The 16,993-nt window shown below is 37.4% G+C and overlaps 1 protein-coding gene across 2 annotated transcripts in view; it reads right to left on the bottom strand.

Annotated features, from left to right (window-relative positions):
* Positions 1-16,993, bottom strand: part of GRIN2A (glutamate ionotropic receptor NMDA type subunit 2A) — a 494,246-nt gene that overhangs the window by 357,847 nt on the left and 119,406 nt on the right. The gene's annotated exons all lie outside the window — the stretch shown is intronic.

Here is a 16,993-nt window from a genome sequence, read left to right as displayed (position 1 = left end):
AAAATGAAGTAGAAGGATGAACATGAGTCTCAGCTCAGGGTCAAATACAGAGAGGTAAACTGGGCCAGGAAGAATCAAATACCAGAGCATATGGAACACCAGATTTGGAATGAGAAAATAGGGGTTCTAATCCAGATGTCTGATCTTGAGGCAAATTAGTTCATCTCTCTGGGCCTTGGTGCCCCTAGGTGGCACCATAGTGCATAGAACACAGGGCCCAGAGTCAGGAAAATTCATTTTCCTGAGTTCAAATCTGCCTTCAGGCACTTACTAGCTGTGCGATTCTTATCAACTCACCTAACCCTTTTGCCTCAGTTTCCTCATCTGTAAAATGAGATGGAGAAAAAAACAGCAAAAAATAACAGATCATTTTAGTATTTTTACCAAGAAAATCCAAAATAGAGTCATAAAGAATCAGACACAATGAAACGAATGCACAACAACAAAATTAAGAGGTTGTACTAGATTGGCTCTAAGATTCACTTTATCTCTGAACACATTATCCAGTTTTTCCCATATCCTACCATTAACTTGGTATAGTTAACCAGGACATGCACAGGTTAATAACAGTAAGAGAACTTCAAAAGAATCTTGCCCCTAACTGGATGCCCTGTTGTGATCACAAGGATGTCCTCCCACATAGACCAACAACATCTCGTATTACTGGGAATCTTTTGGTTAAGAATATTTGTATTCTGGATGCCCATCTGGGCTGATATCTGAATAAGTTATAGTATATGAATACAATGGAATATTACTGTTCTATAAGAAATGATCAGCAGACTGATTTCAGAAAACTTACATGAACTGGTGCTAAGTGAAGTGAGCAGAATTAAGAGTACATCGTACACAGTAACAGCAAGATTATATGACTATTAGGCAGCTAGGTAGTGCAGTGGATAGAGCATCAGTCCTGAAGTTAGGAGGATCTGAATTAAAATCTGGTCTCAGACATTTAATACGTTCTAGTTGTGTGACCCTCAGCAAGTCACTTAACCCCAACTGCCTCAGCAAAAAAAAAAAAAAAAAAAAAAAAAAAAAAATTATATGATGATCAACTGCTATGGATTTGACTCTTCTCAGCAATGCCATGAATCAAAGCAATTCCAATAGACTTGGGATGGAAAGTGCAATCGGCATCCAGAGAGAGAATTATAGAGAAAGAATGTGGATCAAAGCATAGTGTTTTTTGTTGTTGCTGTTGTTTGGTTTGCTTGTTTTTTTTTTTCCTTTCTCATGTTTTTTTCCCCTTTTGGTCTGATTTTTCTTGTGCAGCATGGTAAATACGGGAATGTTTTTAGAGGAACTGAACATGTTTAATATATATTAAATTGCTTGTTGTTGGGGAATGGAAAAAGGGAAAGGAGAGGAAGAAAAACTTAGAATGCAAAATTCTGCAAAGATAATGTTGAAAATTATTGTTGCATTGGAAATTAGTATGACAGAAACTAGGTATTGACCCACACTTAACACCATACACCAAGATAAGGTCAAAATGGGTTCAAATAAAAAAAAAGAAAATTATTGTTGCATGTATTTGAAAAAATAAAATATAATTAAAATAGAAAAAAAAGAATATTTGCTTTAGCCTTTTACTGGAACTGTTTCTTCTATTCCATTCACCATCCTCTCTTCTCCCCCCAAATGCTATCCCTTACATTGCAGGAGGCAGCAACATGGAGAAAGAACATGGCGTGGTAAATCAGACACTTAAAGACCAGGTTTTAAGTCCTATCTTAAATAATTTAATTAGCTGTGCGATCCTAAGCAAGTCAATTAATCAATAATCAATCATTGCACTAAAAAACACATTCTAATGGAGAAGAAAGATGCAAACAGCTATGAATATACAAGCTATATATAAAGTAGATTGAAAGGTTTCTTGGAGAAGGTAGGAATTTCACTTAAATTTGAAAGATACTGGAGAAGTCAGGGGGCAGAGGAAGAAAGAATTGCAGGCATAGGGCATAGCCACAGAAAAGATATGGGCAAGAGATGGAGTGTCATATTCTAAGAACAGCAAGGAGGCTGGTCTGGATCATAAAGTGTGTAAAGGATACTAAAATGTATGATTCAAAGGGGCCAACTCATGAAAGACTTTAAAAACCAGGTAGGAACTGCACTGATGACACAAAGCATTTGCATGCAGCAGTTGATGCCTCATAAGCTAGCAAAATAAATATTCATTGCAACACTTGAGGCATCCTTATCCATTTGTATCAATCCGAGAGAGAGAGAGAGAGACAGAGACAGAGACAGAGACAGAAATAAAGACAAAAACAAGACAAGGAGACAGAGAAGGAGAGATAGAGAGGGAGAAATGGAGGAAGGGAGAAGAAAAGGGGAAGAGTAGGAAATAAAAAGGGAGAGAGAAAAGAGAAACAGAGAGAGAGGAAGAACAGAGGGAAGAGAGAGAGAAGAAAGAAGAGGGAGGAATAAGGGAAGAAGGAGAGAGAGACATACAGAGAGAGAAAGGAAGAAGAAAGAGAGAGAGAAAAGAGAAAGAGAGAGAGAAAAGAGAAAGAAAGAAAGAAAGAAAGAAAAAAGAAAGAAAGAAAGAAAGAAAGAAAGAAAGAAAGAAAGAAAGAAAGAAAGAAAGAAAGAAAGAAAGAAAGAAGAAAGGAAGGAAGGAAGGAAGGAAGGAAGGAAGGAAGGAAGGAAGGAAGGAAGGAAGGAAGGAAGGAAGGAAGGAAGGAAGGAAGGAGGAAGAGGAGGAACACTCCAAATAGGAAAATTTGGAAGACAAACACTAGCTTTTCAATAGGATTATAAGGATATGGGAAAGATAAAGTAGAGAAGAGAGGGAAATAATAGGAAATGAATGTGGTTCATAGCCAAAGTTCATATACAGACCTTAGAACTTAAGGAACATTAAATGCTGTCTAATTCAATCTGCTCATTTTACAATTTAGAAAACAAAGGCACAGAGAGATTATATTGTTTGCAAGTGGCAGAAGCAAGACCTGAACCAGGTTCTTGGAATCCAGATGTGACATTTTTTCCATAGTATCACACTGCCTCCCCATGGAAGGGAGAAATATCAAAGAAGGAGAATCAGATAGAGACACTGGTAGGTGGCAGGGAGTACGTGGTGGAGGGCAGTCCTCAAGAATGACACCAAGATTAGGAAACTGAGTACATGATATCCATCGAGCATATTTGTTGTTTCATTGTCCTCACTTTCAGAGCTCTTTTCTCAGGCTCTCTTCTCCTCCTCTAGGCGGCTGTTTCCACTCCTCACAGCTGAATTTCTATATGTGCCCACCTGCAGCTATTTAGGAAACCCATGACAGTTTACCAAGTATTTCTCTGCAGCTTGAGGATTGGCCATCCATTACTTCCCTTTGCACTGCTTATTTGTAATTATATTGAAAAATGCTACCAACATGTCCTGGAATGATTTGTTTGTAATAAACTGCTGGAGCTGCTTAGAGCCCATGATTCTGGTGTTAAATAGGTATTTATGGTTTTTCCACTTCTTCTTTTCTCTGATCCTTTCCCTAATCACCAGCATTAGCCTTTTAAGACAGTAAATTTTAGGCAGAGCCTTTTCTCCTGACAATCCCTGAAACTAGACTTCTGGAAGACATTGCTTCTTCCTGATTTTGAAAAATGATTGTTACTTGTTCGGCTAGATCTCTCAGGCTCTTGGGGCATAGACCATTTGGACCTGTTAAGTTAATCTTCTAAGCATTCCAGCCTTTTGATAGTTTTATAAAGTCTCTGTCTCTGTCTCTTTCTATCTCTGTCACTCTCTCTTTCTCTGGCTCTCTGTCTCTGACTTTCTCTCTCTCTCTCTTTTTTTTTTTCTCGGCATATATGATTTACTTAATAAATACTTGCTGATAAATTGAGTGTCATTATTTTAAGAAAGAATGAGCCAGATGTATTCTGATAATGCATTCTTATAATCCCTGCTCCTAGAAAGGGAAGAGTCAAGACAGAGTTTGGAGGGTCTAAACTATGATATGGTTCACAAATACCCCCCAAAACAAAAGGTTACCAGACTATCTAAGGAAGGCTCAACAATCCCAGATCAGAAATACAGAGCAGGTTAAAGCTTCCATATCAATAAGCATTGGGATCTAGCTAGATGTAGTTGCCACACATCTAGCCCCTAGTAAGATAGAGAGACCCAGAGAAAGAAAGGAAGGAAAGAAGAAAGGAAGGAAGGAAGGGAGGAAGGAAGGAAGGAAGGAAGGAAGGAAGGAAGGAAGGAAGGAAGGAAGGAAGGAAGGAAGGAAGGAAGGAAAAAGAATTAATAGATGAATGAAAACAGTATCAATAAATGTCTCAAAATTAGAATTGACAGTACTAGCAGCATTATATCCAAAATGTTCCATTGTGATAAAATGGACATTCCACCTACTTTTAAACAGAGAGGATCAGGGCATTCACAACCCTTCAAATGTAACACTGCTCTCTTCATCCCCAAAATACAGGATGAAATGAAGGGAAAGTAAATAGTCAACATGTCCTATGATTCCAAAAAGGACAAGGATTAAGGGGTCTTTGGGCCAAGAACTGAGCCTGAATAGCCCAAGAGTATCTGTTTAGCCAGAAAGGTAAGACAGCACGTCCTTCTGCTTTACAATGGGTCAAGTCAGGTCAGGTTGTCTGAACTTCAAAGACTTCTAAGTCATCATGACAGGCAAATGAGAAGATAGGAGCATGAAGAGACAGTACTTGAACATGTTGCAACTGTTCAGGCCTGTGACCAGAACTCAGAAATTCAATGAGTTTATTATTTCTTTTTAACAAAGGCAGCTCATTTGCAAGGCTCTCCTGCAGAGCAAGGCCATGAGGAATCGAGTCATTAGTTTCAGTTGAGAGGAAGGTCTCTCCTCTGTGGAATACTAGCATGCCCAGTACTAGAGTATTGCAGGAAGCAGGGAGTCATTGAGATGGGACCCCACATCTCCCACTGAAAACATCTTTCTTCTGAGCCAAGGGAACTTGTAATACCTGGCTATCTCTACAGGCCATTGTTTATTTATTCTTTCTCCTGGGGGTAGCTTTAGCCACAGCCAAATTGTACACATTAAGCTCCTATATGCTTTGGCTGCCTGCTGCATAAGAAAAGAAAGGATGGAGAGGAAAAGGAAAGAAGGAAGGAAGGAAGGAAGGAAGGAAGGAAGGAAGGAAGGAAGGAAGGAAGGAAGGAAGGAAGGAAGAAAAGAAGGAAGGAAGGAAGGGAAGAAGTGATAGAGGAAATTACAGAGGGAGAAAGGAAGGAATGAAGGAAAAATCATTGGAAAAAATGGCTTCACATGGTGATATCTTCTCCTAAAATTGTCATATAAATTTAACACCTTAAAAGCAAGCTTCTCTTCAAGATGATAAAGGTTTGTGGCCCAGTAGGCAAGGAAGATAGAGAGTTAAAAAATGAAGCCAGGAGGTCCACACTCTATTATGATCTCATAAAATGCCAACCATGTGGAATGTTAAAAAATCATTCTGAGCAGCAAAGGAGAAATACAGGGCATTTTCAGGGGCATCTTTTCTGAAAGTGAATCAAGGGTCAGCTTCTTTTCCTTTATCCCCAAAACAAAAAATTCTATATAAATGTCATTTGATCTGGGCTCAAATTTCAGACAATAGATTTTGGGGAAAAATGGAAGAATTCATTCACCCTTCAGCAAGTTTGGAAGAGCTTCTTGTTGGTCTTACTCTTTAATATATTGACCAAAACTTTGAAGACAAGTATAACACACACACACACACACATGCATACACACATATACAACATACACACAACACACACACACACACACACACCCCTCTATTTACTGTTTGGATTACATAACATAGTGCTACTTATTTCCCACTGTGTATCATTTGCATGCTGGCATGTCAGACCAAGCACAAATTTGTTCTCAGAGTTAGAACCAATCCTCAGCTTTCCTGTACACACATGTCCCTGCATCCTGGCAGCCTGTCCATTTCCCATCTCTAATATTACCTGGGTATGACACTTTGCTTTTCAAAGATGGTAATCACAACCCTTGTGACATCATGTACCTCGGCACAAATCCCAGCTTTCAGAGAAATGTATCTCAAAATGTGTTGATATATTAGATTTTCTTGAACATTTGCATATATTTCTAAGCTATATTGTTTGGGGATTATTATTTAGGATTCATGAGCATCTGGCACCTAAATGACCTAGTGAAAATTTGAAAGGAGCAAGAAATAGCTTCCTATACTGCTGAACCTTATTCTCTTATCTCTCTCTCTCTCTCTCTCTCTCTCTCTCTCTCTCTCTCTCTCTCTCTCTCTCTCTCTCTGTGTGTGTGTGTGTGTGTGTGTCTCCCTTCTCTTCCTCTCTGTCTCTGAATTTATCTCTGTCTATCTCTCTCTTTCTCTCTCTCTCCAATTCTCTCTGTGTCTCTTTTCTTCTTGTTGCATTTCAATACTTCTGGCTATAGTTGTGCAAGAAGCATCATTAGAATATCAGTGCCATCTTTCTACATAAGGATAAAATATGCCATCACAGAAGATGGAGCACTAAGCAGATTGCCAATTGACACTTTATTGGTTATGGAGTCCCCAATAATTTTATCATTCATCCTTGCAACCTCTCGACTGGATCTGGCAACTACCTGGTGCAGTAGATAAAGTGTCAGATCTGGAATCAGTTCAAATTGGTTGTCAGACATTTAATAGCTGTGTGACCCTAGGCAAGGCTCTTAACCCTATTTATCTCAGTTTCCTGAGCCAGAGAAGGAAATAGCAAACCCTTTCATATCTTTGCTGAGAAAAGCCCAAATGGGGTCACAAAGAGTTGAATTGAGCAACTACTTAATCTAGGCAGAACTAGAAGCTACATGCCAGAACCCCAATAACTGAAGTTCTCCAAACACAACAGCCCCATCTCTGATCCGAAGACTGTACTCAAGAGGTACAGCCATCTGTGACCTGCCTTAGCTATCTTCCAAAGATAATTTGAGAAGATCTCAGGAAAGAAAAGACCTCCAAGGATTGAGGTTTGGTCTGACCAGAGTATAAATACTCCCAGGTGCTGAATTAATAAACAACAAACCCTTGGAGGCAGCTCCTCTGGGAAGGAGAACTTTCTCAAGAACTTTCACCACATATACACTATGCATATACACACCCCTGGGATAAATGTGGGCCCTTCTAGCTTTCAGTGCTTGGTTTTGTGATCTTATTATTTCCTTTTTATAGACACAGAGTTTATAACCAATAATTAGTAAGATGTAAAGCAAATAGATCACATTTCTGGTCCAGAGAAAATTAGAAAGAACAAATAAACACAAATAACTCAGGGAAAACAAATTCAAGAGCATAAGTACATTGGATTCCAACAGTTCCAATTGTTCAGCAATGAAGAGAATCAGCTAGACCCAGAGAGAGAACTATGGGAAATGAGTATAGCATTTCTACTCTTTCTATTATTGTTTGCTTGCATTTTTGTTTTCCTTCTCAGGTTTTTTTTAAACCTTCTTTTTAGATCCTATCTTTCTCGAGCAGCAAGATAACTGTATAAATATGTATACATATGTATTTAACATATACTTTAACATATTTAACATGTATTAAACTACCTGTCATCTAGGGGGGAAAGAGGGAAAAAGTTGGACAGAAGGTTTTACAAGGGTCAATATTGAAAAACTACCCATGCATATGTTTTGTAAATAAAAAGCTATAATAAAAAATAAATAAATAAAGATATATAATACTTATACTAAAAAAAAAATTACATTGGATTCAAATATATATATATATACCCCACTGGAATCCTGAAAAGATCTTGGTATGGTAGATAGTGAGGAATCCAATTAATACTGAGGTAAAAGGTGTGATCTCATAGGAATTTTTTTCCCACAGAAGAGTTAAGAATTTGTCTCTTTCCTTGGAGAAGTGGTGGACTACAGGTTCCGAAAGTTGTATATGTATTTTTAATTATTGTTAATTTTAATATTGATTAATATTATAATAATAATTAATAATAACACTAAAATATTAATTGTTAATATTGTTGCTTGGTTAATTGTGCTTAAGCTTTTCTTCATTGCAAGGAACTGGCTAGCGGTGTCAGAGCAGAGTGCTACCTCTAGAAATGACTATGATGTAAAAGTAAAGAACATTGATAAAATGCTAACTGAAAGTATTAAATATATTTTACATAACACAATATAATATATAACAGGAAATGGGAAAAGGGACAGAGAAGAGGAAAGAAAAGAGAAAGGAAAAATAGAAAAAATAGAAAAAGGAAACCAAAGGGGAAAAAGGAGGAGGAAGGTGACAAATTAACTAGCTTAGAAACCATCATAAATCAGAATTTTTTCCATGGTCTTCTGTAAGAAACAGGCTCCTTTTGTGAACCTCTAGTTGTTTTTCCACATTCAAAACCTCTCATATCAAGCCTTTGTTCTGCAAAGCTGAAAGCATATTTATTACCTAAACTTTTGCTGCATGTCTCTGTGAGAGTCAATGGAAGGGAGGGGTCCTGTGCAACCTGTACATATTATAATTAGCTCATTAACAAAACAATATTCAGAACTTTGCTCTTTTTTTCTTGTTGCTTTTTTTTTAAGATGACTGACATCTAAGCCTCCCTATGGAGGTGGAGGGAGGATTTGTCAGGTATTGCCTTTTTGAAAATATGAAGTCATTCTATCTATTAAACAAAACTTCAGAGCCCTAGAAGTTGGAAGGGATTCCAAGCCTGGCAAAACCTGCTCTCCACCCTTAGGCGAGGCTATTCTTGGAAGCCAAAGCATCTCCTGGGAGATGAGTCACACAAGGGATGAAGGCCTGTGATGGATTTCTCAGCCGCAGTAGCTATTCATCAGGGCTAGATCTATAATACAGAACACAAAGGGGGCGAAAATATCCAGAATTGATGTGCCTTAAAATGACAATGCTCCTGTACCTTTCTTTTGGTTTTACCACCAAATTTGCTTTTATTCACTACCACTACCACCTTAAAGAAATCAGATGTTTTCATTCCAAATCATCCTGTGAACTTTACAGCAGTTTGGATGGGATTTATTATAAGACTATTCCATGGCAAGATGCTTTGAATGACTGAAACTATGGTGGCAGAGTGCCTGGCATGTAGTAGATCCTTAATAAATGTTGGGTGACTGACTAGTTATCTTAAAAGGAGATCTGTCTTAAAATAGGAAAATCATTATTTTGGGAGTTACAAAATCTTCAGCTCTGCTAATGACTAACTGTGATTTGGGTAAATCCCATATTTCTTTTCCTCCATTTTCCACATGAAGCAAGGGGAATCATTTGTTAAGTGACTGCTATATGTCAGACACATAAAGTGCTATGCCCTTTATAAATATTCTTATTTGATCCTCAGAACAACCCTGGGAGTTAGGTATCTCCATTTTTACAGATGAAGAAACTGATGCAGAAAGAGGTGAAGTGACTCAGTCTCATAGCTAGTTTCTGAGATTGGATTTAAACTCTGGACTCCAAGCCTGGAGCTCTATCCACTATGTAAAATGGAAAGGGTTTATTTTAGATAATCTCTAAGTTTACTCCAACTTTCATATCCTGTGAAATATCTACTCTTTCTTCAATGTCTCATTATCTTTTACCTCTTCTCCTAGAAACAGAAATGTGACAAAGTTACCCACAATTGCATCTCTAGTCTCTTCAGTGCAAAAAATAATAAGAATTAGGTAGAGCTTGGGTCCAGCCAAAATGGCCCTATTGGTTTTCCTCATGCATGACACTCTCCATCTCTCCAGAGACTGCAGTATTTTCCATATGTGATTCTCTGTGCCTGTAATGAACTCCATCCCTCATTACAGGCACTTAGAATATTTAGTTTCCTTTACGTCTCAGTTTATATTCTTCATCAGTATTTTTCTGATCTCCTTAGATACTAGTGACTCCTCCAATTAAAAATTTACACATATATGTACATATGTACATATATGTGTGTATATATGTAGGTGTATTATGTATATGTACACATGATATATATATATATATATATATATATATATATATATATATATACACACACATGATATAAAGATATACACACACACATATACACACATATACAAGGCAGGCTGCAATATGAAGAACTGCACAAAACTTTCCAAAAGGAGTCATAAAAAAAAGGTATGACAAAAATAAAAGATTGGCTGATAATGTGGGAGGGGGAAGGAATGACAAGTAGGCTAACAGTATACTTCATTGGTATCCCAAAGGATAATTGGGAAATTGAGGAAGACCACCTGCAAACTGCCTGGGTCCATTGTCACAAATTTATGGAAAGACATCATGAAGAATCATGCAAGGTGAGCAGGCATGATTGCTCTATAATCTGCCTTGCTGAGATAATTTGAGTGTTAAATATATCTTTTGTTTATTTTAGATAGATAGATAGATACCTTATCTCAGTACCTAGCATAATGTCTGACATATAGTAAGTGTTTGATAAATCTTTGATTGACTTAACTGCTGGATTATTAAAGCAATTAAGTCAAATGGCCTGTGGATGAGCTATACCAGCCCCTACCTTTTGACCGATCTCATGCCCTCTCAAATGCCCAATGAATTTAATATGCTTGCCTTCCTTTGATTCCTTCAAAACTCTGCTGGTAAAGTGATTCATCCATCTCACTTCACTACCATCTTGAAGCTCCATTTTCTAGAGAAACTCTCAGAGAAGTGATTCTGAGTGAACACAAGTTGAATTTAAAACTACCTTCAATCAAACTGTCCTTTGTTTATGAAAGTGTCAGTAACTAAGAAATGATGGAGCACTGTGGATTAATTATCTAAATTCATTCACTTAACTTTATAATCTGAGTCTGAGTTTCATGAAGACTAAATATGTTGTCAAATAAGGTTCCCAAGTGGAGATTACTCCGATTAAATACTCTGATTAAAAACAAAGTCCTTTCCCTTGAAAGAGAGTTCCCTCAATGATGGCAATTGCATCCAGAGAGAGAATTATGATGATTGAATATGGATTGAAGCATATTTTCACCTTGTTTGTTTGTTTGTTTTCTTTCTCATATTTTTCCCTTTTGGTCTGATTTCTCTTGCACAACAGATAAATATATCTAAAACTGAATTAATTAACCTTTCTCAAAAAAAAACCTCAACATGTCAAAAACTAACCTCATCATCCTTTGCCCCCCTCAAAAAAAATCTTCCTCCCTCCTAAATTTCCCTATATAGTCTTTGAGAGCAAAATCATTCTCCCAGTCCTGTCATTCACAACTAAAGTATTATTCTTGACCGTTTACTCTCTCTCACCCCCGATAGCCAATCTGTTGCCAAGGTCAATCAATTTTATCTTTGTTAACATCTCTAGAATATGCTTCCTTCTTTCCTCTAAAATTACTACCACATTCATACCAACCCTCATCACCTCACTCCAGGACTATTGCAATAGCCTGATGGTTGGACTTTCTGACACGTCTCTTCCTACTCCTGTCCACTCACCAGTCAGCTGGCAAAGTGATATTCTTCAAATACAGATCTGACTTGTGAGACTACTCCTATTCAATAAATTTCAGTGACTCCAAGATCAAATCTTTGAAATCTACTAGCCTATCACCTTTCAAGTTTTCTTATATCTTTACATCCTTTAACATACTTTACAATCCAAACACACTGACTTCCTTGCTGTTTCTTAAAGAAGACATTCCATCTCCAGACTCTGAGGATTTTCACTAGCTGTTGTTACCTATGCTGGTACAGCAGTTAGAGTGCTGGAGCAAGCTGAACTAGGTTCAAACCTTGCCTCAGATACTTATTAATGGTGAGACACTGGATAGATCACAAACCTCTCAATTTTCTCAACTATAAAATGGGGATAGTACCCACCTTTCTAGGTTGTTATGAGAATCAAATGAGACAGGCATGGTGCCTAGTACATAGTAGGTACAATATAAATGCTTATTCCCATCCCTCCCCTCTTCATCTTCTCCTCATGACTTTCTTGATTTCTTCAAGTCTCAGTTAAAATCTGCCTTTTATAGAAAGCCTTTCCTGATTTCCCCTTAATTTTAGTGCCTTCTCTTGTATATGGCTTATCTAAACCTGGTGTTTTGCATATTGTCTCCCATTAGACTGGCACTGTATTTTGCTTTTCTTTGTATTTCCAGTGCATAGTACAGGGCCTTGTATATAGTAGGTGCTTAATAAATGTTTATTGATATATTAATTATGAAATTCAAAAAATAATGATCATTTTCCAAATCCTTCATGAATGTTGTAAACAAAGAACATTACTAATAATGTTATCATTATCATTTCCCAAGACATAACCTTCACCCATAGTCATAAATATCTCTCTGATTAGGATAAAGAAATAAACTTTGAGAGGTGAGCCAGATTACTCTTGGAGAGGCAAAGGTGAGGATGTTAGCACTGGCACCAGTAAATAGAGATAGCTTTGAGAGTTTTCTACCCATTGCTCTAAAAATACATCTTAAAAAAAAAGGCACTGGAAAACTCCCAAATTCTTTTCCTTTTTGGGAGAAGAGGCAGTGATTATTAGGATTAAAACCCAATAATGGATTTAGCTGAGCTGATCACTTCAGTCCTGAATGAGGTCTCTACATGGAGGCCTCAAGAAGAAACCATTACAAAGCTCACATTTGCCAAGTGCTCAGAGATTTACAAAATGCTTTCCCCACCACAGCCTTGTGAAGTAGATAGAATAAGAATTATTATTCCCTTTTATATAGATGAGGAAACTGAATTTCACAGAGGTTATGTCATTTGTTCAGGGTCATGCAGTCAGTAAGCACTAGAGCCAGAATTCAAACTAGCTCTTGCCTTCTTGGCCCTAAGGCCGGCATTCAACCATAGAGCTTGCCTCTACAAGAGTTCTTTATTTAGTTCAGCAAGAGTTCCCACTACATTCCTAAAATACCTAGTCATCAAAGGAAATTAGGTTGTGTTTGTTTATTTTAATTACAGCCATCATAGGGAAAAGGAAACCTTCCAACTTTAACATTTGCAAGAATCAGAGTAGACATTAAACAAAAGGATGCTGGATTGGAGTCAAGATGCTGACCTTGTTTGAATGTTCAAGATGTCATGAAATGATCATTGGATCTGGCACTCAAGCACCTGGATCCAAATCTTTATTCTATTACTTATTCACCATGTGATCTGGGATGTCCCCTGTTGTCTTTTTCAGCCTCAGTTTACTCATCTATAGAATGAGACACTGGCACTACCTACTGCACAGGGTTGCTATGATACATAGAGATAGCTTCATATAGAAAGTTTAAAGAAAATGCCAGTTAATAGTATGAATTCACTCACCAATCTGCTTGCCATCTGAAGAAGGAACCTGGCATAGGAGATAGGACAATATCAAGTCAAGAAATCCTAAATTAAAATCTTACAGTTTCACATGCAATCATCTTTTTAAAAATTATACTATTATGGAAATGCTTGGATCTGGGGTAAATTCAGCTGCATTAAAAGAAAGGGGAATTCAGAGGTTGTAGCATAGATCTGGCAGCAATGATTCAACCAACATATGCAGGCATGCTGGGAAAGGAAAAGGTGGATTATGTCCCTCCTTCCTTGAATTCTGCAGATCCATTTCCCCAGACTTGTCCTCCCCCAACCACTGCTGAAATATCAGCAGGTAGAGGACCTGGACTCTCAATGACTCAACAGTTCCAGTGATATCTAGACCACTAACAAGAAAAAGTGATCTTGCCTCCTCATTCCATTCCAGATGTCAGCACAACCACCTTTTCTTTAATCTAAATCATAGTCAGAAAAGATCCAAATACATTAGGATTTGGATGAGCAATGGGGCAGCTAGATAGTACAACGAATTGTATGTCAGGCCTAGAGTTAGGAAAACCCATTTTCCTGAGTTCAAATCTGGCCTTAGGCATTTACTAGTTATATGATCCTAGGTAAGTCACTTAATTCTGCCTTAGTTTCCTCATCTGTAAAATGACTTGAAAAAGGAAATGGCAAATCTCTCCAGTATTTTTGCAAGAAAACTACAAATGGGGTCATGAAGAGTCAGACATGACCAGAAAAAATGGATAAGTGGTAATAAATAGTGAGCAAATGCAAAGTAATGTAAAGTATTAAATGAGTTCAATTCACCATGGACTGAAATATTCAGAGAAGACTTCAAAGACAAAATGATATTTGAGGATCTGGATGTGAAATTAATACAGGATCTGGTTTCATAGCCTGCCTCTGACTGCATACATTCCTTATTACCTTGGACAAATCATTTATCCTAACTCAACTTCAACTTCTATAAAATAAAAAAGGTCTATTACCGTGAATTCTCTTCTAATTCTGGTTCCATGAGCCCAAAGATCATAGATCTATGATCTATGACATAGATGTCTCTGCGCTGAGACATCACAGAGAACCTGGAAGGTCAGCAGAAAAGGTCTGTGGAATCAGAGGGTTGACTCCAAGATGCAATCCCAGCATAGGCCAAGCCCAGGCCCCAAATCCAATCCAGACCCTAGTGTCAGTAAGACAGGACCTCTGAATTAGCAGCAATGCTGGAGGCTTCTGGACCTCTCAGCATAGGGACACTATGGAGGACTTAGAAGGTCAGTGGAGAGGATCTGTGGCAAAAGTTTGTTTTATAGTTCCATCGCAGCCCCAGTCAGCAGAGTCCCAGCCCTGGCCAGCATACTAGATCTTACAGCTACAGTGGGGTGAGGACACACCTAACAGCTCTATAGCAGAAAAGAGTGCTTGTGGTCAAATTCCTAGAAGGATTTCTGAAAAGAGCTGTATAAAACCCCTGAAGTTTGGGACACTGCACCTCCCATTCTGGAAACAGAACCCTGCTTTAACAAATAGTTTAAAATCAAATAATAGACTAGGAAAATGAGCAGAAAACAAAAAAAATGTTTCTGACCATTGAAAGTTATTACGCTGATAAGCAGGATCAAAACACATACTCAGTAAATGATAACCAAGTCAAAGCTCTTACATCCAAAGTCTCCAAGAAAAATAAGAATTGAGTTCAGGCCATGGAAGAGTTCAAAAGGAACTTTTAAAATCAAGTAAGAGAGATAGAGGAAAAATTAGGGAAAGAATTGTGAGAGATATGAGAGATGCAAAGGGAAATATAAAAAATGAATAAGGAGAAGAATGCCTTAAAAAGCAAAATTAGCCACTTGGGAAAGGAGGAAAAAAGTTCACTGAGGAAAACAATTCCTTAAAAAATAGAATTGAGCAAATAGAAGCTAATGACTTTATGAGAAATCAAAATACAATAAAGCAAAACCAAAAAAAGAAAAAACATGAAATATCTCATTAGAAAAACAACTCACCTGGAAAATAGATCCAGGAGAGATGTTAAAAATTATTGGTCTACCTGAAAGTCATGATCAAAAAAAGAACCTGCATGTCATCTTTCAAGAAATTATCAAGGAAAACTATCTGAAGGGGGTTCCATAAGTTCTTGCAGAATGACAAAGAAATCAATGATTAAAAAAAAAAATATGAGCCCTTCTTCTAGCCTCTTTCCCCTGGAACTATATCCCAAATCATTTCTTATACAATGAAGATGTGTTTCTCCAGAGCTTCTCATCAACCTGTGCTGGGTCGCCAAATCCAAAATTTTGACGCAAATATAGGAAAAAGAGATGCTGTACATAAAAACAGCTCTATGAAAATCTATTGTGCTTCACAATGGAGACTACTGCCATTATCTGGGTGTAGTCAACATGGACCACATTAGCTGTTTATACTGCTTCAACTCTTTTTGATCTCACTGAACACATAACTAGAGTTTAATGAACCCTTGTCTTATTTTCATTTGAAATCTAGTGATGAGACACAATGGTTATTGTGTCCCTCAAACTGTTAACACTAATCAAAATTGTCATTAAGAATGGTAGCATTCTGCTTAAATTGCTAAGCAGAACAAGGAAAATAATATACACTGAACAATAAGGATAACAAAACAATTGAAACTTGTTAAGGGACAGGTCAATTCTCTGAGAGCCTCCACAGCTGAGGGTCATAGCATCTGAAGAAGTTGCAGGGTGGCCTTTGTTGACCCAGGTGTTGCAGACTGGGAATGAGATAAATTGGAGGCAGAGGGAGGAGGAGAGAGGTTAGACAACTCAATGGCCTCTCAGTCAGAGAAGTCAGAGAACAGCAACTGCCTTTCAGTCTTCTTGTATCATCCTCTTACATAAGGAGATACATTCTGCAGATGTAGATTGGATCTCCAGCAGCCACTGTCAAGTGGCTCCCGTGTATTTCAACAGAAATAGAATACCACGACATTATTACAATCAAGGTAGGCATTCAAAAGAGAAATATGAAAGGACATGTCCTCCAGCTTCTTATGATGTGAATACTCATGCACTTAAATCCAGTTACAAACAAGTTAAGATATATTGTGATGCCGACTTTCAACAACTCTTCAAAAATAAAGACAACAACTCGTAAGTATGAAAAATTAATATAATGTTTGCCTCTTTCAATATGTTGGTTACTTTTACTTCATTTTTTTCTTCCTATTTTAAAAATGGTTCTTATATGGAAGGACAAGAGAGATGCATTGAAAAAGTACTCTGTAAACTGTAAACTCTTATACAATTGGAAGTAATATTAGAATAATAATTGTCTCTATTAAATCTGAGTTGTTTCTCCTCATCACTAATAACAACAGCCTAATAGTAACCTATAGAAATAGGTTACTATAGCACCTTAAAGTTTGGAAAATCATTTATATTCATTATAACATTTGACCCTCACAACAACTTTGGGGAGAAGTAGGTATTACTTTACATTTTACAGACGAGAAAACTACAACTCAGAGAGGTGAAAGAGTTTGCCCATAGTCACACAGCTATCATTAAGTTACAATGATGTCATCTGAATGCAGTTCTTCCTGACTCCTAATTCAGCACTCTAGCTATTATTGCACCCCACTAATTCTCATCTCTTCTAATCCCTCCCTAGTTTTCTTCTCTGCCCAGCAGATAATAACTGTCTGCAGTAAGCTATTCTC

Source organism: Antechinus flavipes, chromosome 1 (assembly GCF_016432865.1).
Source record: "Antechinus flavipes isolate AdamAnt ecotype Samford, QLD, Australia chromosome 1, AdamAnt_v2, whole genome shotgun sequence".
Classification (NCBI taxonomy): Eukaryota; Metazoa; Chordata; class Mammalia; order Dasyuromorphia; family Dasyuridae; genus Antechinus; species Antechinus flavipes.
The sequence above is the reverse complement of the archived record's forward strand: the minus strand, read 5'-3'. Positions and strand labels throughout refer to the sequence as shown.